At 32.2% G+C, this 23,430-nt stretch overlaps 1 pseudogene; it reads right to left on the bottom strand.

Moving 5' to 3' along the window:
• Positions 1-4,980: 4,980 nt before the first annotated feature.
• Positions 4,981-23,430, bottom strand: part of LOC143410708 (cadherin-12-like) — a 78,831-nt pseudogene continuing 60,381 nt past the window's right edge.

Below are 23,430 nucleotides of genomic sequence, written 5' to 3' on the forward strand. Positions count from 1 at the left end.
CTGTTTTATAACAAATGTCAGAGACAAATTATTAAGGTTTTCCAAGTCTTTATATAATTGTGACTGTTTATATGTCTCTGCCATAATTAGACAGAGTGATGAAGATAAATAACATAATGTTAAGGAAACAAATATTTATGAATCATGTAGATCTGCTATTTTTATATTATTCGTATATGCACATCAGTGTATTTGTATTTTTACACAATAAAGAATGTGGCATATTGTCTAATAGCAGTCAAGAGTTTTGGGTAAATGACTGGAAGTTTGGTGGAACAGGGATGTGTGAAATTATAAACTCCAGAACTCATATTGCTGCTGTTTGAGATTCTATCTTCTCAACAGAACACTTAAAAGTTTCAGAATTTGTTCATATCATGTTTGGCAGAAAACTGAAATGAGATCTGAATTTGAAATGGAATACATTACAATTAAATCTATACTTCTTTTTCCTGTACTCATTTGAAGCTCATAATGTATGAAAGAATAAAAAAGTGTAACTGTTTTTAAAAAGAAGCTACAATTAACATCATCACAGAAAATGAAGACTCATTTAAATATGACTCATCTAAATATAAGAGCAGAGCAAGCAGGAAAAAAGAGAACTACCAAGAAAATTATTATCACAAAAATAGGATAAAATATTAAAAGATACAAAATTAAATATAAGACAATGAGCCATTACATCCAGACCACCAAACAAACAAACAAACAAAACAGCAACAAAATAATGAATACCAGAAAATCTGCCAGAAGGGAAGGTTCTGAGGCTGCATATTTACAGAAGCCCTCAAATATCTAGTCCTAAGAATTAGGAAATTCTCATCCTTGGCTCATTAGTATGAAATTTTGTAACTCCGAGGGTAAGAAAAAAATTTTAATATCATCCAACACAAACCATTTCACATACACATGAAAGAGTAGTGCAATCATATTTGTCTCTTCAGCTGAGTTGTATGCCAGAATATGATAGAATACTTAAAATAATGAGGAAGGAACGATTACAACAAGAACTGAATATCCGGACAAGCTGCTGTAGTTGAGGAGGCAAAAATAGATATTTTCAAGCAGGGGTTGATTTATACAATGATCCATTGTACAGGCATACTCTTTGGAAGGATACTGAGACTGTTTACTGATTTTTTATCGCCTCGTTTTTATTTCTCGTCACAATTTGACCACCTCACATATAATACATACGCAGTTACATCTGTTATTAGTAATTCTCAGTTTTATACAATAGCTATTGAAAATTTTGCAAAGATTTCTATAGGGAATAGTGAATATCTTTTAATCTTTCCTTTCGATGATTCATTTTTCCTCTTTGCCTCAAGATCTGGGCTGTAGCTATTTTCATACTATTTTCTCTCTCTTCCTATGCACACCTAAAGAACTTCTGCATCTGTATTTTAAAAATGGCTCCTTTCTGTGATAGAAGTGGAAAATTTTAATGTATGATCAATCAACGACATACTTCAAAGATTTCTGTAATTTATGACTTAAAGATCTCTATGAGTCTCAAAATTTTTTTGTAATCCACAAATGATTTAATGGACTTGTGATTATAGCTAGAATTTAATAGCCAATAAATTTCAGAGGAAGCTTACAAAACATTAGGGTGCAACAAATTAAGTTTACCACAGTGACCACTAGAACATTGAGAGATGAAGAAGGAACTTGCCTCCTTGGACATTACTAGCCAGAGACAGAATTTGGTAAAAAAGCAATTTTATATTATTTCTAGTGTATCAATCACAAAGTTTCACTGCTGGATGTTGATAAATATTCTTTGAATAAAATCAAAGGTAGTATACTTAAAAATTTATAAGTAACATACTTACTTATATATAATATGTACATATATATTTCTATAAAGATACATATGCAAGACAATAAAATTATAGTTTAATTATAGTTAATAGTCAATATTTACCTATATAAATATAAATTATTAATAGTTTTATATTGCTTAAAGCTTGAATGAAGTTTTGTGATTGTTAATATAAATTTTTTAAAAAAATTGACTGGGTTTCTGGTTCAGTGAGAGAGTGTTTGCCTGCTACATTGAGGTACTGGGTTCTATATTCAGCAGCACATAAAAATAATTTAAAAATAAAGGTATTGTGTCCATCTACAACTAAAAAATATTTAAAAATAAAAATATTGATATATTAAATCTATTTTTTGTCATAGCATAAAAAGTATTCTGTAACACTTCTAATTAGTTAATACTAACAGATCTCTTTCCCCATATCGATTTTTCTAGTTTCCCATTGTAATGAAGATTATTTCCATCACTTTCTTTTGACATAATTGGGTGGTTGGCTATTATAAATCAAATGCTTTTTTGGTTGAAAAAAAGTTTGCTGTGATTATCTGTATTATTGTTATATGCCAAATCCCTATGCTGAAATCTATCTCCTAATTTGTCTTTGCGACTGCATTCAATGCTAGGGACCTAGAAGAGATAAGTAAGGTAAAAAAAAGGTTACATGACTAAGACCAAATCTAATATTCAGCAGGTTCTTTTAAAAAAGTAAATAAAAACATAAACACAGAGTGAAGACAATGTAAAAACACAGAACAAAGAATTTATCCTAAAGCAAAGAGAAATGCCTCAGAAGAAACCAACCCTCCAGAAGTGTAAGGAAAAGCACCTCTTGTTAAGCATTTCAATCTTTGATATTTTGTTAAAGTAGCCCTACCACACAAATAGTGTTGAAAATGTAAAAGAGATAGATGTCCTAAAAATAAAATTTATTAATATGATTAAAATAAGATCCACAAGTTTCATACTTTTGCTTAGTATTTTAGTCACATGGTTTCACATAATCTGCCCCTCCTAATTTTCTTCACGTCACATGGCTTCTGTTGAATGTAGATCCAATGATATTCCTTTACAAAATGTCAAATGCAATAATTTCTGCCAATAATAATCATTTCAAAAGGGAATAATATTGGACATTAACCTTCTTCAGGAGGTTTTTCTTCATTACATAGTGAATCATGTTGTGTGGGCAAATCTAGAAATTATCTTAATTTTTCTCTTGGGAAAGATGATGATATTATAAGCTTCCTAAAAAAGTATGTAAATATTTCCCAAAGTGTACTATATTAGAAAGTATTATACTACATGAATATTGTAGTTCTCAGGAATGAGACTGAAGTAAAAACTGGGTGATCAGTAGAGGAAAGCAAGTTCGTCAGTCATTCCTCAGAAGGAGAAAAGGAAACAATGCAACTGGTAGAAAGAGGAAAAAGATGGGAAATGCAGATTTAAAGGATCCCATTGCATAGCATCAATAATAGATAATTTTAAAGTAAGCATTTGTGTGTGCATATGGCTGAGTATAATTTACCAGTTATTCATATTTCCACGTGATTTTCCCATATGTGAATTCTTGGTTTTATGATCTTGTAAATGTTAAATATATTCATAGATATTTTAAAACTATAGTTAGATATTGATCTTAGATTTCATATGGAACTACAACAACTTTAATTTTCTAATTAAACATAGTGTTTATCTTTCAGAAGACACATGTATAGGTTTAATATTGAGAAATATACAACTTTAATTAGTTAATATCTCTTATGTGCATTTCTAAATAGTATACAATCCAGTTGAAATTAACATGAGTGAAGTTTACTAATATGCTCATTAAATTGAATATTTCTTAGGAACTTGTATCAAATTAAAAATCTATTTACAGGGAAGTTGTAAAGGATAATGAATCTGAGGATTGTTGTTTGTGAGATAGCAAAGAGTTAACTCTGAGCTGTAGTATAGAATGGCATTCACAAAGTACATGTTAGTAAGTGCATCAGCTGACTGATTTTGCATTTGTGTCCCTTTTAAGATTTAGTCATTGGATTCAACATTCTGAAGTCCCTGACTTATTTGTTCAATAACATAAAAAATATTTAGAGATGTATTGTACATCTAGCCTATGTTATTTGATATGTATTTTTTTCATTGGCCAAGAAAGAATCACTAGAATGTAATAAAAATCTAAGAAACTGTAATGAATTGCTCTTTCTCTATTTAAATTAATAGTTGTTGTTCCCTTTGAAAATATTCATAGAAATAGAAGCTGGTATTTTATCTACAACTGAGAGTTTAAATGATTTGGTGACTTTTTAAAACCAATTTCCACACACCACTACAGTATAAAACAAAACCAATATTTATTTTAATGTGGAATTTTAGCCCTGAGGCCTCCCTTTATAAAGAGGGATTTTTTTCCATTTCTTTTTTAAAATTTTATTTTTTTGGAAAAAACTAATATATTAATTAACATTCTTTAATATGAACTGATGTTACGATCAAACATTGCATTTCAAATTCATGGGTTACATATTTAATTTGATATTATTATATTTATTTCAATTTTCTGAAAGGGTAGGAAAAGCAAATATGTCTTGGCATACAGTTTTAAAAAGAAACACCTTTGAATTATAAGAAGATGGAGATCAGAGTTTCCTTTTTGTCTCAAGAGGAATGAGAAGAGTCAGCAGGGTGCTATTGCTCCTTGAAGATGTCTTTGTTTATTCCTCTTTATCACTGAATCCTGCAACCACATCACAGCAGAGTGTAGGGTACACCACTTTAAATGATAAGAGTTTCAATAGGCACTTTAGTGGAATTAAGAAAAATCTAACACTCTTCCACCGTGATGCCACATAGCTATCTTCGTTGTAGGTTGTCATGTCAGTAAATCGTATTTAATAGGCCTGAGCTTGTCTCAGCGTGTTTCTGAAATAACAAAACAAAACAAAGCAAGTACATATTATAGGATTTATCTTGTGACAACAGAATAAACCAAAACTGACAGTGTGATAAATACAGCCACTTGCTAGAAACCAGATCGTCAAAAGAATCCTGCATTATAAAGCCTGTGTGTGTGCGCGCATTGATGTCTACTTGTGTTGCTCCTGTTAAAAAATCTTTCCTCCTCTGCACCTAGCCTCCGCCTCTCCCTAAGTGACTTTGTCGGGGTTGTAGCTCTCTTCTTCATGGAACATGTCAGCAAGGACCTTGAAGCCCGCTCCCCAGTCCGCCGGGTAGTCGTAGTCCTGGTCAGCATCAGTGGCCAGCGAGTCAATGGAGCTGAGCGACCTGGCTAGCGACCCTGCCCCCTCGTAGGCGAAGGTGGCCAGCGAGTCATAGGGCGGGGCAGCAGGGTCCAGGTCGTGCTCCTGCAGCCTCTGATGGATGAAGTCCCTGATGTCCGTGCTGTCTTCCACCAGGGGCCTCTGGCGGGGCAGGCAAAGTGAGTCTGGCTTGATATCCCTGCAGATTTTGTTTTCTTCGACTGCTGTCGGGTTTCTCAGCGCCCCATGTCGAAGGCCTGCGTGTCCTCCTCTCCACCTCCTTCATCGTCATAGTGAATAACGTTGTCTCTTATGTCTTCCTTGGAGGTCATCAAGGTATCCTTCTTCCTCTGCCTGCGCAATGCGATGTACAGCACAACTATGGCTGAGAGGAGACAAATTGCAATTGGGGAAAAGAAGGCAGATGAGCCATTTATCATTCCAAGAAAGTTAAAATTGATCAAGGCATGCTGCTTCCAATCTTAGATTAAAAACACTACAATCAATAGGAGCACGTATGTGTTTATGTTTTTCTCATTGTCTGAAGTCAACAACTTTATTTGGAAATGATAACAAGAAACCACAGAACAGTTATTCAAAATATCATTTTTGCCCTTATATTTCCATATTTTAGATTTCAGTTTGACAAAAATGCCGGGGTGGGTGGGGGTGGGGATGTTCTAACCATACAGAGTTGTAAGAATTGATACCAAAAAAAAAAAAAAAAAAAACTTAAATATTATCATCATCTGCAAGATGTAATTATTATGGTTAATTTCCAAATTGTAGTATTCTCATTTGGAAATTGGAAATTTGTGTTTTTAATGAAATAAATAATTTTTGAGGTAATCAATTAAATATAATTAGGGGAGCAAAATCCTTTTGATTTACAATGGAAGAGTCTGGAAGACTCTTGTCATAAAACTAGAGAGTAGAGAAGAATACATCATGATGAAAGTAGGTTATTTCACTTTCTCCAAAATTAGAGTCAGGGCATTGGAAGAAGGGAGGGAACCTAGGGAGGACTTCTGTACACTGAGACTTTGAGAGAAGTTTAGCAGCTCTGCACTTTCCCTATGACTTAGAGAATCCCCAAACCTAAGAGACTGTTGTTTGATTGCCTGGGGAGTATGTGAGAGACTGAAAGCCTCATAGAGAATTCCTGAATGCAAACTGGTTTAGGAGTCATCAGGGCAGTAAAGCAGACTATTATAGACTTCCCTGAAGTCCACCTAAAAGAAAATCAAGTAACACTGAATTCTTGGGCTTCCCATCAACTCACAAAGGAAATGAAAATGGCAGACCTAGTGAAGTCTGTGATTGGTTACAGAAGTCAAAGAATAGTGGATATTTAAGCAGACACCATGGAAAGATGAAGAGTGCCAATATTCACTACTCTGTTCGAGTGAATTCACAGCCTCTAGAATAGCACAGGTATTTTGCAGGCATTAGGAAGCATAGAATGAAGGAGTGCATGGTAGATTTCAGGGCTTTGTAATGATGAGCAGACATGTTACTTGCTACCCTGTTTCAAGGTAGCAATACAAATAGACCAATACACTCCCAATGTGCCTTCTCATTTTAATCAATTAAAAATAATTAGGGGAGCAAAATCCTTTTTACTTATATTGGAAGAGTTTGGAAGACTCTTGTCATAGAACTATAGAGTTCTTTCATCATGATGAAACTCGGTTTTTTCTCCCCAGGCAATCAAACAAGTCTCCTAGGTTTTGGGATTCCCTAAGTCATAGGGAAAGTGCAGAGCTGCTAAATTGCTATGGAATTACTCTGGCATTCCAGTAGTCACAAGACAAATGAGCAGAATGAGAAAGGAACACTTGATTTGAACTTAAACCTAATTGATTATGTTCAATTCCAGATGTTAGAATTTTTTTGAATGTGCTCTTTTAAGTTTTATATCAACAGCACAAATAGATACTAATAATTATTTATTATAAATTATAAGGACATAATATTTCATTATGCTTATGAAAGTTATTTAGATGTAATTAATAATACACATGTAAATTGGACTACAACTTTATCATTCAAGACAGCATGAACATTTGACTCAAGGCATGTTCCCACAAGGTATCATTGAATTTCTTACTCCATGTTCTACCTCCTACAAGTGGTTTAACAGTTTTGCTTTCTATCCTATAGTTACTAGAAAGTGTTCATCTTTTTCAGAATATTTTTTCCTGAATGGAAAATATGCATATACAAACTTATCCCACAGTGCCCAGCAGTGTATCTGTTGTAATTTGATTTTAAAGAGGTGATGCAAAATTGAAATCTCTCTGTACTAGTGTGAATATGGCAATAAATTAGAAAGTGAAATAGAAAAGCTGAACAGTTGATGGGAGAGGCAAAGCCCTGAAATTGGTTGACAGTCACTATCACAGAGATGGTGAACACATTTTACTTCAGTCCTTTTCCTTTGTTGTGTGCCTAGATATTTTAGTCAGTTTTCTTCAGAGTAGGAATAGTTAAAATTTTGATGTGAGGGGATGTGGGAAAGTTGGAAGAAGAATTGCTTCTGAAAGGCAGTTTTAACTGAAGAAAATAAAATTTGGGGATTCCTTTATATTCTATTTCTTTACTGCCCTTTTCTTTCTTCTCTTTTCAGAATTTGAGAGCTTTTGTTCACCTAGTACATTTCTTAGAAGACTATAGGATCTTTTATTCAATTGTAGTAATTACTAGAATATAAAATGAATTGAGAAATTGTTGCCAAAAAATAGATATTTTTAGAGAGAATCTCATTTTGCAAAGGCCACAAACTTGAAAATCCAGTTTTATATTTTAAATTATGTGACTTATGAGGGATTAAATAAAAAATATATCTCATAAAATATTATAATATAGATAAATTATAACAAGAAGTGACAGCTCACTGAACGAAAATCTATTTACATGATAAACTGAGAGGGAGAGCATGCCCGCTCAAGAAAGAGAGAGAGAGACAGACAGAGATAGAGACATAGGAGTGTGTGAGGGAGAACTTGATCAATGTTGAAACTAACCTAAAAGTATAACGATACATAGTAGGATTGCAATTAAAGTGCCAGTGCTCAATCCAACAGGCAGAAAAATTGCTTCCACATTACAAGACAGGATGGTACCGTCAGAGTCACACCTACAAACATGAATAGTCATTGTGTTTGTACTGCTCTGGACAGGGTAGCTGCTGTCTTCTATTACAACAGGGAGGAAATACAACTCTTACTGTCTGCGGCTGTATCCATTTCTTCTGGTTTCAATTCCAGCTGTGCTGTCTACAAAACAGGACATTCAGATAACATGGTTACTGTGAGTTTCACTTCAATTCTTTAAGTTGATATCCACTAAGTATAAGAAGACCTTCTTGAATTGGTAAAATGCAACCTTATATTACTTATGTCATATATCATCATGAAAGCTGCCAGAAAAATAATCCTTAAAGAAGGAGGAAACACTAATCTTGTCTGCTGCAAGAATTAGCTTTCGTATTTGGAAAAAAATACAGAATGTTTTATGAGAAAAGAAGTCGTTGGGTTACTCTTTTTTCTTTTCTTATATGAAAATATCATTGAGGAAAAGAATATTTCCACACATATTAGCATAACAAAAAAATTAAAGCATTAATCTGTTGAATATCTTATATAAGAATCTATTCTTTAAAATTCATTAAAAATCTATTGACGGAGGCTATGGTTGTAGCTCAGTGGTGGAGTTCTTGCTTGCCTAGCATGTGAGGCATTGGGTTCTATTTCAGAACCACATAAAAAAATAATTAATTAATTAAAGGTATTGTGTCCATCTGCAGCTAAAAAGAATATTTTTTAAAAAATCTATTGACTCTTTCAGATTAAACTTGTGATTTTTCCTGTGTTTTACATGGATCATTTATACATAAACAAATAAACATGTTTATATACGGACCCCCCATATTCACACATTCCATAGCCATGGATTGAAAATTTGAGAAAACAAGCAATGGAAAAAAATTTCCATTGCTATACATAAAGAGTAAAATTGACTGTTTATTTTTGTATCATTTACATTGTGTTAGGTATAATAAGTAACATAGAGATGATTTGAATTTTTCAGAAGGCTGTGCACAGATTATGTGTAAATACTATGAAATGCTTTATAAGAAATTTGTATTTCTGAAAACTTTGGACTCTATGGGTGTTACAGTCCTGGAATTAATCCTTAACATACCAACAGACAACTGCAGGTATGAGTGTGTGTGTGTGTGTGTGTGTGTGTGTGTGTGTGTGTGTGTGTATGCATGTGTAGGTATTTAAATGTTTTCACTCTTGCACATCAGAAAAAAAAAGAGAGATGGAAAAATACATTCCAATTATAAATGTAAAAATACATAACAATTTGTGAAAATCATGAACTATTACCACTTTAATGTAATTACAAAGGAAAATCATTTTAACTTGAATAAAATTAATAATAGTGATATTTGTAGAAATAAAAGACACCAAAATTCCATTTCATATAAATTTAATTAATGTTTCAATTGAAAATATTATTTTGCATTCATTTGCTCTTTTCTTATATGTTTCTATTCATGAAAGCATAAATTTTAGTTTATTTGAAAACTCTTCATTATTATTTCCAATAAACTCCCCCAAATGTTTCATTTTTACAAATAAATTGACATGTAGTTTATTATTTATCAATATATTAACATTCATAATTCCTACTTGAAAATAGATTTAAAAAATTAGAAAAATATATTACTCAATTAAATATAAGTCTGTTAAAAATGTTATCATTTCCATTATGTTACATTGTACTGTTTGTAGATACTCAATGGAGCCAACAGAAGTTACTGAAAAATGGAGTACCTTGATGAACAAAGTATACATGTGATAAGATCAGGGTTTGTTTTGGTATGATTACTTTGTTATTATTACACACATAACACTTTAAAATTGAGAAACAAAACTTTAAAATGCCAGGTGTCTACTAGGATACTCCCAATTAAATTTACGTGTCAAATGATTGTGGGGACAATAAGGATAGAAAAGTGGAGACTAGTCAAAGCAATGCTAAAATCTTCAGCACTTGATGTTTTTCTACATGAATCTGAGGAAAAGGAACAAAGATTAAGTGTTGTAACCTGAGTGAAAATAATTAATAGGTTTATTTGTGTAGCAGCACTGAGGATTGAACTCAGGAATGTTCTACCTCCCAGCTACTTCCCCAGCCTTTTATGTTTTTATTTTGACACGGGTCTCGCTAGTTTGCAGAACCTCAAACTTGTGATCTTTCTGTCTCATCCTCTTGAACAATTGGAATTACAGAAATGCACCACAGTGTCTAGAATCTTTTGGGATATTTAAAATATTTATTTTCAGTTTATTATTTTTTGAAAATAGATTGCATGAAAATTGTACATTGTCAATAGTGAGAAAAAAAAAGATACAGTAAACCTCATTTCCCCACTTAAAACATTTTCTGTACCCTAAAAAGTGTACAAATATAGCTTGCAATAAAGAAGAGCAATAATTGACATTAAATTCTGTAGCAGGTATATGTGCAGTCTATAAGCAAACACTGCTCCTGAGACCAGAGGGTCTGGTCCATATTATCATGATTATCTTGGTCTTCCAACAAAGATGAATTAGGGGGGCATAGCAGATACTCAGAGTGAGTAAGTGATATGAGCGTCAATCTTATGATCTGGAAATCTGATTTGTCTGCATTATATTCATGAATTAAACCAAGGGCATCCTGCATTGGGCTCTATGAATTCTTTCTCCATCCTCTTGTCTTCATCTTCACAGCCAGTCTCACACGATAATGCAAAGGTGCAAGGACTTATCTTTTCTCCCTCTCATGTCTTTTCCATATTACATAAGACTGAGCTTCCCAAAATGAAAATCTGAACATGTTGTACTGTTGCATAAACTTTTAAATGACTTATAAAATTACTCTATTTGAATTACTATACCTTTAGCTTATTTATAAATAGTGTGAACATAATGACCTGATTTGTTTTGGACAGCTCTATTTTAGATGGGTTGCTCTAACTGAAAACTATAAATATTGTCTACTTCTGTTCTCAGAAGTGTTACCATTTTCATGATAAAACATGTGGTTGTTTTATTCATAAAATCCTTCAACTTTGGGGTGCTGTTTCATGTACAGCTGTTCTTCAGTCATTCTCACTCAACTTTCTTTGGTGACAATACATGGGTACTCCAATTTCTTTTTCTAATTATTTAAAGCAAACCCAGTTTTCTCAAAACATCCTTGGGCGTCTACCAATAATCACCATCATTATCATCCCATATAATTTAAGTACTTAGTTCTAGAAACAGAATTTATTAAAACTTTAGCTTCTCACTACCCAATATTATAAAAATTGGCATTTTAATTCTTATTTTTTAGCATATAGAAATTTTGAAGCCAGGAGCAGTGTGGCACATACCTGTAATCCCAGTGGCTCAGGAGGCTGAGACAGGGGGATTACAAGTTCAAAGCCACCCGCAGCAAAGGCAAGGCTCAAAACAACACAGTAAGAACCTGTATCTAAATAAAATATAAAATAAGGTTGGGGATGTGGCTTAGTGGTCGAGTGCCCCTGAAGTTTAAACTCCAGTGGTCACTTTATTTATAAAATCAAAAAAAAAAAATTAAGAGATAAAAATGTTAAAGCAAAAAACAAAAACAAACAAAAAGGCAAAAAGCAAAACTATAATTTGCAATTACTTAATACAGAACACATAAACCTTAATATAGACAGTTCCCAACTTCATGGTTAAATATTTTTAGTCCATATGTTGTATGAAAGCATACCCATAGTATGAAATTGTTACCCTTTTCATATTTAGTATGATATTTAAAAATTTCATGATATATTCCAAACTTTATTCTAATATAGACAATCTGTTAGATGATTTTGACCAACTGCAGATTAACAAACTGTTCTAAACACATTTAAGATAGGATATGCTAATCCCTGATGTTTAGTAGGGTAGGTATATGATATGCAATGTCAATTTAGTATATTTTCAACTTTACGATGAGTTTATGGAGACATAATCCTATCATACATTGAGAAGCATCTGAAATCCAGTATTCTTTATGTTTTTTGTAGTGGATATAATAGTGTCACATGCAATAGTAATAGCAGAAGTAGTAGCAATGTTGGCCAGAATAGTTGTAGAAAGTAAGTGTAAACATGGTATATGAGGGGATAACTAAAATTATAGTGGCAGTAATATATTATAACCATTATGTTTTATACTTTGTATACATGAATTTAATACAAGTAGGGTGAAGTTCTCATCGTTTAGTACAATTTTCTGGGCGTCAACCATTTTGGTATGGCCTGGGAATCATTCTGATTACAATATCTACATTAGTAACCAGTGCTATACTGAGTGTTATTAAAATAAAACAGATACTATAGAGTTACTATTTGTATGTACAAGAAATATGCATGGGAGCCAAAGGATATATTTGATAGGGACAACTTTCAATTTGTCTGGTAGCTTTTTACATGCATGGCTCATTCAGAGACATTCCTTTGTATGGTGGAAATACATTGGCCTTCTAGATAGATCCATATAGATTAAATATTTAACTTATTACTATTTAGGCAATGTTGGATTTCTCATATGTGGATTTCTTTATTTTACAAAATTGAATGCTTTTAAGAAAAGTATTGATTCCTCTATGTGTGCCCTTTGAAAAAGCTACTTGAAAAAGGTAAATCTTTAAGTGTTTATACTTACTTCTGAAGTCACGGACTGTAAAATTTGGTTTGATGGCAGCCTCAGGGGATAATCTAAAGGAGAACTGCTGCCCAGCAGGTGAAAGATCTCGATCTGCAGCACTGACTGAATTATCTGAAACAAAGTTAAGATTAAACTTGAAGTCAATCAGTTTTGAAAGGAACTTTACATAACAGGTTTATAAATCCATTTAATAAAGTATGCTACAGAAATTATACTTTTTGAATTCATTTTAACAGACCAATTACTCACACATAATTTTTTTAAACAATTTTCTAAATGTTTACAGGTTTTAATAGCAGGCTCAATTATAGGAAACAGCTTAATTCTAAATCAATATATGTGAAACTGAAAAGCTTAACAGCATTGAAAATTCTCACTAATAAGCAAAATGAAATTAAAATGTACTTGTTTGCATTTTAAATTAGATGAATTAAATTCTTTCCAGCCTAAACATGAAGCTGCTTACTGGAAACAAAATATTTGATTATCTAAAAGTGCTAGAAATAGCAAAATTTTATAACTGTTGTTTGTTAGAATGAGTTTTATTTTCATGTATAAAACAATGGGAAACAAAGAAAGAATGTGTATATTGTTTCTGTTGTTAAGTTAATTTTTCTTCATTGGTTAGGAACAAAAATATGTTTTAATATAGATTTCCATAATAAGCATTACAATCCCTATTTCAAAAAATGTTCTTCACTGTCACCAAAAGTAGCACATAGTCTAGTTAAATTCCTGATATTTCAGTAAGATGCTCTTAAATTTGAAAATAATCAAAAAGTAATTTCTCAGAGCCAAACTATTACATTCATAATTCACTACATAGATAAGCAAGTTACAATGGCTTTAAGTGATTAGACAGTCAGCTCAGTGGTAGAGTGCTTACTTAGCATGCACAAGAATATGGATTCCATTCCACCAAAAACAAAACAAAACAAAACAAAATCAGAATGGCTTCCAGGCACTTTTGAATCAACATATCCAATAGCTGTGTGCCAGAAAGACTAATTTCAGGAAGCATGTGTGGGAAAAGACAAAGGATGTGTGCTGATCAGAGGATCATGCTTTTGAACTAAATTTCAATCTGGCAGAGGAAGACGTTATATTCAATTATGGTAACCTGCCATAATTGTGAAAAATATTCATCATATGGCCGATGCTATTAAACTGATGCTTTTGATTTTTGTTTTATTTCTGGTTTTTATTCCTGATTAAATCCAGTCTCCGGACTACATTTTACCTTCCCATATATTTGGGCACACAGAGAGATACCTAAATAATGGATAGATGAATCACAGTTGTTATTGGCATTTATGTATCAGTGCAGCATTAGTAACAAAATTAGGGATTTTGGATTCTGGATTTGAAATTTTAATTTCTTACCATAGTGCAAACTCTTTGCACAGAATTTATTTTCCTTGTATAATTGTCATAAATGAGACTTTTATAATTCATCATTAGACAATGGAATATGATAATTTAGAAAGAATCTTGATACATATCCTGAAAAATTAACTTTTTTGACTCAGACCAATGTACTCCAATCATAGAATTTCACCCCTAAAAGTTCTGTACATTACTTAGGGACCAATATTTGATTGTCAATTTTTATTTTGTTTTCTTAATGTTGTTAGCTAGTGCCACTATTAAATTAAAAAATATTTAACAACAAAATATCAAGAACATATTTTTGAAGAAAGAAAATCATCTTAGGACAGCATATAGAAACTATTAAAGACATTCATTTATCTGGAAACGTTATTTGAATAGCACTGCCCTGAAGAAAATAACTCTCACATAAATTTTCACAGGCTTACATAAGACCAACTTATTTCCTACTATTTCTCTCCTTTTTAGAAAAGTATATATATATATATATATATATATATATATATATATATATATATATATATCTCCATATATGTATTTTATATATATTCAAGAATAATCCAGAAGAGAGAGCTATTTGCTATGCATGGTTTGTAGGCCAGGGGCACTATAGTCGGGTACCCAAAGCAGAAAATGGCAATATATCACACACCCTGCAAACTCAAGGGACATTTCAGTACTGTGCTTTGAACATAAGTATTGAGGAGTAGGACACAAAAACCCAAAAGATATTTTTTGATATAGAGTTCGCAAGAACACAACAGATTTTTCACTACTTTGTCCACAAATAAGAAAATCTGGTTGATCTCTAGTAACATGGACTTGTATCAGTATTTTAAAACTTTTACTTTATTAGACAAATAGAGCTAAATAGAGCTCTGTTACCAGAGGCTAATTTCATTTGGAGCATTATAAGATTTTGATTAGTCTGATATTATTGATATTCCTAAGTATCCAGAAGACAAAAAATGGCTTTTTTATATACTTTGGCACAGTGGAGCTCTTCAAAAGTGAAAAAATATTTAATTTGTAGAAGTTTTGTAAACTTCTTTTAATTTTCCAATTATCAAAAAAATTAATTTATGCTCAAATACTTATGTAGCATCTACTATTAAAAACACTGGAGCAGAACAAGCGAAACAGACATCCATATTGTGGATGCTTTCAAGGTGATAAGTTTTAATCCATTCTGTGACTATTATAAATTAATGATGCAGATTTCTTATTTGAGGTAACATGATGAAAATATGTAGTAATGTAATTCATTTAGTGATTTCCTCACATCATCTATGAATGATTGGGACAACACAGTCAATCTAGAAGTCTCCATGCTTATGAAAATGTAACTTTACTCACCAAAATGGTGTCTGCTTGACACATACAATTACTGAGCACTTGAAATGTTACTAGAGTGAACATGGGCTCTAAATTTTATTTAAATTTCATATAATAGTTATATTGATAGTACATATCACTGGTGCACAGCTTTTGGACAAATAATCTACTAAGTAGTATTACATGCACAAATTGAAAGACAGTAAATTTTAAAGCGTGCCCTTTAAAAATATTGTTTCAAATGTAAAATTTATTTCAAGAATTAAAACTCATTCAATTTACCTAAGTAAGTGGTTATGTTATTTAAAAGTGATTGAAGTTCACATCAATATATCAGCATAGAGTGTTTGCTCACAGTTAAGTTCTTTAGAAAAGCCACAGTAAGAGAGTACAAAAATGGCAGAATGCATAATCCAAAGAACTTGCTAGGAAATCAAAACTTTATTTCCCATGGGATTATTTTCACATCCATATTCACCATAATCCACTCAAGTTTAATATCTCTTATGATTTATTTTATGAGGACTTGTTCTGAAAAATGAGCATATGCACATGTATATATGTCTGGACTTAGAGTTGAAAATATACATATATGATGTGTCTTTAAACATTTTTTTTGGCATGGGGCAGTGGGTTCTGGGATTGAACCCGGGGTTTCTTTACCAATGAGTTACATTTCACTTTTCTCTTTTTGAAATAGGGTTTCACTAAATTTCTGAGGCTGACCTCAAACTTGTTATCTTCATTTTTCAGCCTCACAAGTCAATGAAATTACAAGTGTAATTGGTGTACCACCAATAGTTTTATATACTCTTGATTCACACTATTTGTAAGATACCTTTCCTGGTTTTGCATTTTAACAGACGGCTGTCTCCTATGGCACAGATATTTCTGGAGGAAATTCATTGACATCTAAGACATTAATTAGTATGTTGACTTTGCTGGTTAATAATGGATTACCTGTTGAAACATAAAAACATAAATTATGATTAAAATTGTTTTAGTTATTCTTTCTTCAATAAAGAACATCAGTGCAACACTGATGCTTAGGTGTCAGAACACAAACAAGGCATATTACCAGGGTTCATCCCTGAAACTCACCATTAGGTAAGACCAACCACTTAGCTGGCATTTTATAAGTTCAGGGCATTTCTGGTGGAATGACTTACCTATCTTACCAGGATTAGTTCACAAGAGTAATCTTTGTCATTAGCAATATTTTTTATTAGATTAAAAAATATAGTTTTCTAAGTTTTACAAATGTAGTAAAAATTTTACTCTCTGCCATGTTTTACATCTTAAATTACCCTTTTTTTCTGATTTGGGATGTAAATTAAAATTTTTAATATTTAAATGGTATCCTTGAGGAGCTGGCAGCACATTGAGATTAAAATATCCATCAAGTAGTTGAAAATGTGAATTAAAAAAAAAAACTATGAGGAAAAATGAAGTAGAGAGAGAGCTTGTAGCAATATTTCTGAGGAGGTATTTGATGAAGTCATGGAAATAGGTGAGATTTTAAGAGAGAGAGAGAGTGAGAGAGTGTTGAGAACAACATCAACAATAACAACAGCAAAAAATTGCACAATAGCCCTTTGCATGAAAAATAAAATACACAATAGTCCCCTTAAATCTTAAAGCCTTTCAGAACTTGGCAACAGACCTTTCAATTCAATCCAGTTCAACAATTGAGTGCTTATTATATCAACAAGAGAGAACAAGAAATAAAGACACATTTATTAGTCAGGGTCCTTGATTGCAAACAACAGAGACAAAGCTTGAGGCAATTAATCCGAAGAGGAATTTATTGGAAGGATACTGGCTAACTCCAAGAATAATTGGGAAATCTTAAGAACCGTTTGTAGCAAATGTGCAGGAGCTGAAGTAGATGAGTGAAAATTGTAAAAGAACCAAACGTTTTAGGAACTGATTTAACATATACTTGACCTGTACATAAAATGCATTTATCTTACACATTTTTGTATATTCCTGTATGATTCAAACGATATATAAATTGTAAAAATATAGCAACTGAGGTGGGAATCAGCCCTACTGGGCTACCCACTATTGAAACTCACTCCTTGGAGGCCAGCTATGTTTTCCCCAGATCCTGGAAGGAGTCCACAGGCACTTCATTGAAACTCAATGAATTGCACATTTTCCCTGGGACATTAATTGAGAGCCAATAAAGCAAAGACTCAGAGAGAAGATTAGAATGCATCTAGCCGTGGGGATGGCATGGCAAGCTGGCAACCGTGGCAGGGGTGACTTCTAATAATCAAGCCTGGTTTGGCAGGCCAGGTTCTTTCTGTGGCATCTTCTTAGATGTAATTCTGGCATGCTTCACTCATCTACTTAAATTACCCTTTTGAAATTAATCATCTCAGAAGTTTCTTCCTGAATAAAAAAATGATGAGTATGAAGAAGAAAGAGAAATTGATTTACATAAGTTATAATTAGAAAAAATAGCTTTAAGGGAGTAAAATCAAGGAATATCATAGAAAGCTAGGATATCTTGAAATTACTTGTTGATTATATGAAAGAAAAGAATAAGCAAACTTTTGTTAGAGAATAGGTTCTTTCTACAGTATCAAAATAAATCTCAACTGAAAAGGTATCAGTTAAAATCCCATCACAGGGTTTGGGATCAACCTAATAACTTACCCTTTGCTACCTGTCATTTGCTGAAGTATGCTCTAAATAATTTATTACAAAACATAAAAGTATTACTTACAAAACATAAAAGTATTATGTTATAAATAATTAGTTTAATAAATTATAACATAATACTTTAATATTTTGTAAGTTTTAGCTTATAACATACAAAATTTACCTTTAAGATTTTACAGATGAATCAGTTGTCTCAAATTTTTAAAGGCCTACCCAGATCACACAGCTAGAAGAATGGGGAGTTAAAAATGTAAGTCCAGGAGTATGAAAATTGAAAGACGTATATATTCTACCATGCATTCTGTCTTGATTCTTCTGTAGAAGAAGTTAAATTCTTCTATAGTGTTATTGAAAATTCAAAATATTCTTATACACCTCTATCTGGAAAGCTTTAAAGAAATGGGTACACAAATATTTTGAATGACTGATTGTCATAAGTCTATAAAATTCAGTAGAAAGAAATTTTAAAATGTTGAACGTTAACACAAAAAATATCTACACGTTGCCATATGTCACTGTGAAATCTACTCATGTATACCAGTATGGACAGAGAATATATGAAATGAGGATACTTGGTGTAATTATGAAATATATGTTGTTAATCTTGAAGAATGATTGTGAAAATACATATGATGTAGACATTGATATTGGTGAAAGCATACTAACTTATTTGATAAGAAAAACTTTGGCTTAGTTTTCAAAAGTTATTGAACCTTTCTTATTCAGTTATTTCACTGAGTTTCCCCATATAAAACACAGGATATCAATAAGTCCTACCTCATAGATTTGTTGTATTAAATAAGATGATGTTTTACATAACTTTCAATGTTTTGGTGAAATTCTTATTATTCTTATGACCAGTTATATTCTGTGGAGATTAGCTAGAGACAGTTATTTTATTAGTACTTACATTTATGTAGTGCAGAATAGGGATAAAAGTCAGTAAATTTGCTAAACTTGGTTTAAATTTCTAAAAAAAAAACTGTATATCAACAATAAAAATAAAACAAATGCTTAATACTTTAAAAAGTAAACAATGAATCAACAACATTCTAAAACACATTATACAGATTAACTCATTTATGGTTCATGGTAACTATTATATAGACACTATCATCAACCCTATTATGCATATGGAACTCTTAAAAAAAATGGCGAGTTGTGACTTTTCCAAAAACCACAATTGAAGGTAAAAATGCTGACTTGGAATCAGATGTTCTGGCTCCTTAGTGCTTCTCAATTCTATTATTTATTATTATTTTTAAAAAGCACACTGATAATTATACGGCCACTTAAAATAGATAAATGATTTATATTATGTCTTAGATTTTGCTGTTAAGAAGAATGATTAACCTGTTCAACATCTGGACAATGGGAAACAGTCTACTTCCTATTTTACATGCTAAAGTGGGTTCAAGTCCAGAGCCCACATGAAGAGGAGAATTTCTTTTCCACTTTTTTCTAGGGTAGGAGTTTTATTTCATTAGGTTAGAATGAGAGGGATTTTCTTCAAGAGGAGACAAGTCTTATCCCTCAATTGTATTTATCTTAACAATCTACTTTTATAATATATAAAAAGATTATCAAAATGAATTCAGGCCTACATTCATTTATCAAAAATTCTGGGTATTCTTTGAATTATTGAATTATTGCCCTAAAATGTCATTTTAGTTGATGTTTTCTATGAGTAAATTTTCACAAAAAAACATCAATACTGTAATAACTTATTATTAATACTGTTTCTCCAGGGGATGCTTTAAGCGTTTTAACTAAGACAAATCTTTGTTGTGTGAAACAATTCTGTGCACTGCAGGACACCTAGATTTCCTGAAATTAAATGTCAGAAACCAGCATTGCAAAGGCCATAAAATAAACATTCAATCAAGGATAGAGGAAAAACAATAAAAACAGCATGTTCATATTGCTGAAAATGAGTAATGGGTTTATGGATTTAATTCTGTTATTTTTTCTCTATTAAATACATTTTTAATTTTTCATAATTAAGGGCTTAAAAACAATATACTGAATTCCTTAGTGCCAAGCTAGGTAGGAAGAACATCTCTGTTTGAGAACTACTGAAGTCTAATAAGCCTTGAACTTTTTGCCATAGTATATAATTTATAAAAGTAATGCAGCATTCTTTCATTTAGGTATATAATTTACTAAAGTATGTTGACAAAGTAATGACATATATTCTTTCTGACCCATCTAATCTATATTTCACAGAGCAATAATGAAATTTCATTTAACTTTGATTCAGCAAGAGTATAATGACCAAATATTTGACAACAAAATTATACAGGGTTTAGTTATTATTTAATACTTAAAAAACAAATTCAATTGTTGGCTTAGTAAACATTAAACAACTGAGGTCACACATAATTGTGATGTTCCTAATAGACCATTTAAATTTCCATTATCATTAGTCTACTTTGTTTATATTTTAATTATCTGCTAATTAATAATTTGTGGTCCATTTATGATAACCAAGATATAATTCTGGTCAGGTGCAAGGTGCACATATGGCTGCTTTGAAGGCTAAGACAGGAGGGTCAAACAAGCCTCAGCAATAGCAAGGCACTAAGCAACTCAATGAGACCCTCTCTCTAAATAAAATACAAAATAGGGCTGGGGATGTGGCTCAGTGGTTGAGTGCCCCTGAGTTTAATACCTGGTACCAAAAAAAAAAAAAAAAAAGAAAGAAAAAAAAAGGAAAAGAAAGAAAGAAGAGAAATAAAAGAAAGTATTCTGTATTTGTCTCTCATGCCTTCAAAATATTTTGTCAGATGTTTGTCCAAATCCTAAACGATATTGCAGTCCGTTCTCATGCTCACTCAGTGAATGAGAATTAGAATTGCTTATTCATTTTTAAAGTACAACTTTAAAATAAGGAAAAAGAAAAAAAAATTACCAAAATCAGAAAAAAAATAAGAAATATATTTTAATCATAAACAAAACAAAATATTCTAAAGAAATATGATGTTATTTTATTGCAAAAAATAGTAAAAAAAATTATGGTCAAATTCCTATAAAGATTCAAATGATCAAAACTGACAGAAGAAATAGGAAACATTTGTGTTCCTAAAACAGGTATGAAAATTTAGGTATAATGAAAAATCTCTTCACAATTAAAAGCCTTTTTCCAGATGTCTTTACTAGAAATTCTATCAAATGTTTAAAAACCAAATAGTGTAAATTCTTCAAAATAGAGGAAACATTTATCACTTGATAACAAAGCCAAACAGAAACTTCACAAGAAAGCAAAAGTACAGATCAGTATATTTTATAAACAAAGGCCTTTACCCCCTAGCTCAGCAACAGAGCCCACTTCAAGCCCTACCTGGGCGTTACTTAAAGGGAATGGGCAAACCCCTAAAACCCAATCCTTGCCTTATTTGGGTGGAATATTCTTTAATATCTTTTCCCCAATAAGCAGAAAGTTTCTCCGTGTGCTCACTCTTTTGTCTTTCCAGGGCTGGAGCTGACCCTTGGGTTCACCGAGCTGAGCCATCCTGTCTTATGTTTCTGTACTGTGTGGTTAATTAACCATTTTCTTAGTTATTGATACAGTCAGCTCCTTTGATCCCTGCTCATCGCCAGTCCAGCTAGGTGGTGATAGGAAAGGGGAACATTCTCAAAGCAAAAGCTGGGTTGGTCCTCTCAGAGAATGAGAATATTTCCTTTCCTGTCTTTATTTTTATTGGGGATCCCAGGGAAGTTTCCAGAGAATCCTACCCAGGTCCACCTCTTGTCTTGACTGATAGCAGGATGACATTGGACTTTCAAGTCCTCACTGTCATCAAAACTGTAGGTCACTTTGGACCAAGCTGCCTGTACTCACAGGAAGCTGTTCTTATAGATTCTATGATTTGGGTGGATCATACTTTTCATCCTGAGTTACAGGATCTGGCATGTGTAAAAAGCCCACCTTTTCAGAGAGAATAATTTGCATTCTAATTGGCATTTGGGTCTGCATTTTTCCTTCATATAATAGATAGTGTGCTGAGGACTGTTAACATATTCTGTCAACTTAAGCCAGGCAGGACTGCAGGTAAATTGGTTTTTAAAAAAGAAAGCATGTGGGAATTAACACAATTAGTACATTTAATAAAATTATTCCCTTCATGTTCCCATAACTCTAGTCTGCCTGTTATCAATTGGAAATTAAATCAGAAATCTTTTTTAGAAACAGGTCACTAGTGACTATTCTTTATATATAACATTGATAATCCTAGATAAATAAGACTATTACCTAAAGAGAATGTAAAATTCATGTAACTGTACTATTCTCTCCCAGGTCTTCTCAGTGCCAAGTGGTTTCATAGAGAGCAAACCGAAGGCGATACATTTATGGAGAGCTCTCTTTTACATAGTACCTTGAGACTTTGTACCAGATTTAAATTTGCCATAGTGTCCTAGTGATCTACAAAATTTTAAAATTTTATATCTATGAATAGGTGAGAAAATGGGCAGAATCTTCCCTAAGATTTCTGCAGAAGCCAAAGCAGAATTCTGAGTCTCCTCAGTGTTTTTATCAAATCCTGAGATCTGAGATGTCTATGAAGGAACTGAAGAGCAAGAAGGCATGCTGCCTGAGATTGCCCAGGCAATTATCACCTCTCTTCCACAAGTCACCTCATAATGCACTCCAGCCACCATGCTATGGGGAAACCCCTTTCAGAGCCAAGAGAGAGTTTTGAGGTATTCAGCTCTGTAGATACTCAATAAATATAGTCAAATAATGCAACATTTCTTAGAACCAAGTGAGAAGTCTAATACAAAATGTTTTGAAAATTGTAAAGTTCTAACAAATACCAGGTTCTGGTTATATTAATAAACATGGGAGCTACTTTGCTTCCTTATTTAAAAATGACAAGAGCTTTAGAATAGCTATATCAGTGAAAATTCCATTTTGTGATTGTGTACTAAATTATAACTACAATAACTTCAAAATTGGAATTGTAGCCTTTTATACCAAAAACTGAATTATAATTGTACAAACTGAGTATGACACATGTAAATGAGTGAATAATAAAGGCTTTCTTTGGCTTTCCTCTTTAAACCAGTTCACTTCTAAATTGCAAGTCAAGTTAAACTATGTTTAATAATAGCTCTGTTTAGTGGTGTGATCTGCAACTAGACTGAGCAATCCATAAAAAGGATTTAAATTATTCATAGATGCCTATGGTAAAGT

Source organism: Callospermophilus lateralis, chromosome 11 (genome assembly GCF_048772815.1).
Source record: "Callospermophilus lateralis isolate mCalLat2 chromosome 11, mCalLat2.hap1, whole genome shotgun sequence".
Lineage (NCBI taxonomy): Eukaryota > Metazoa > Chordata > Mammalia > Rodentia > Sciuridae > Callospermophilus > Callospermophilus lateralis.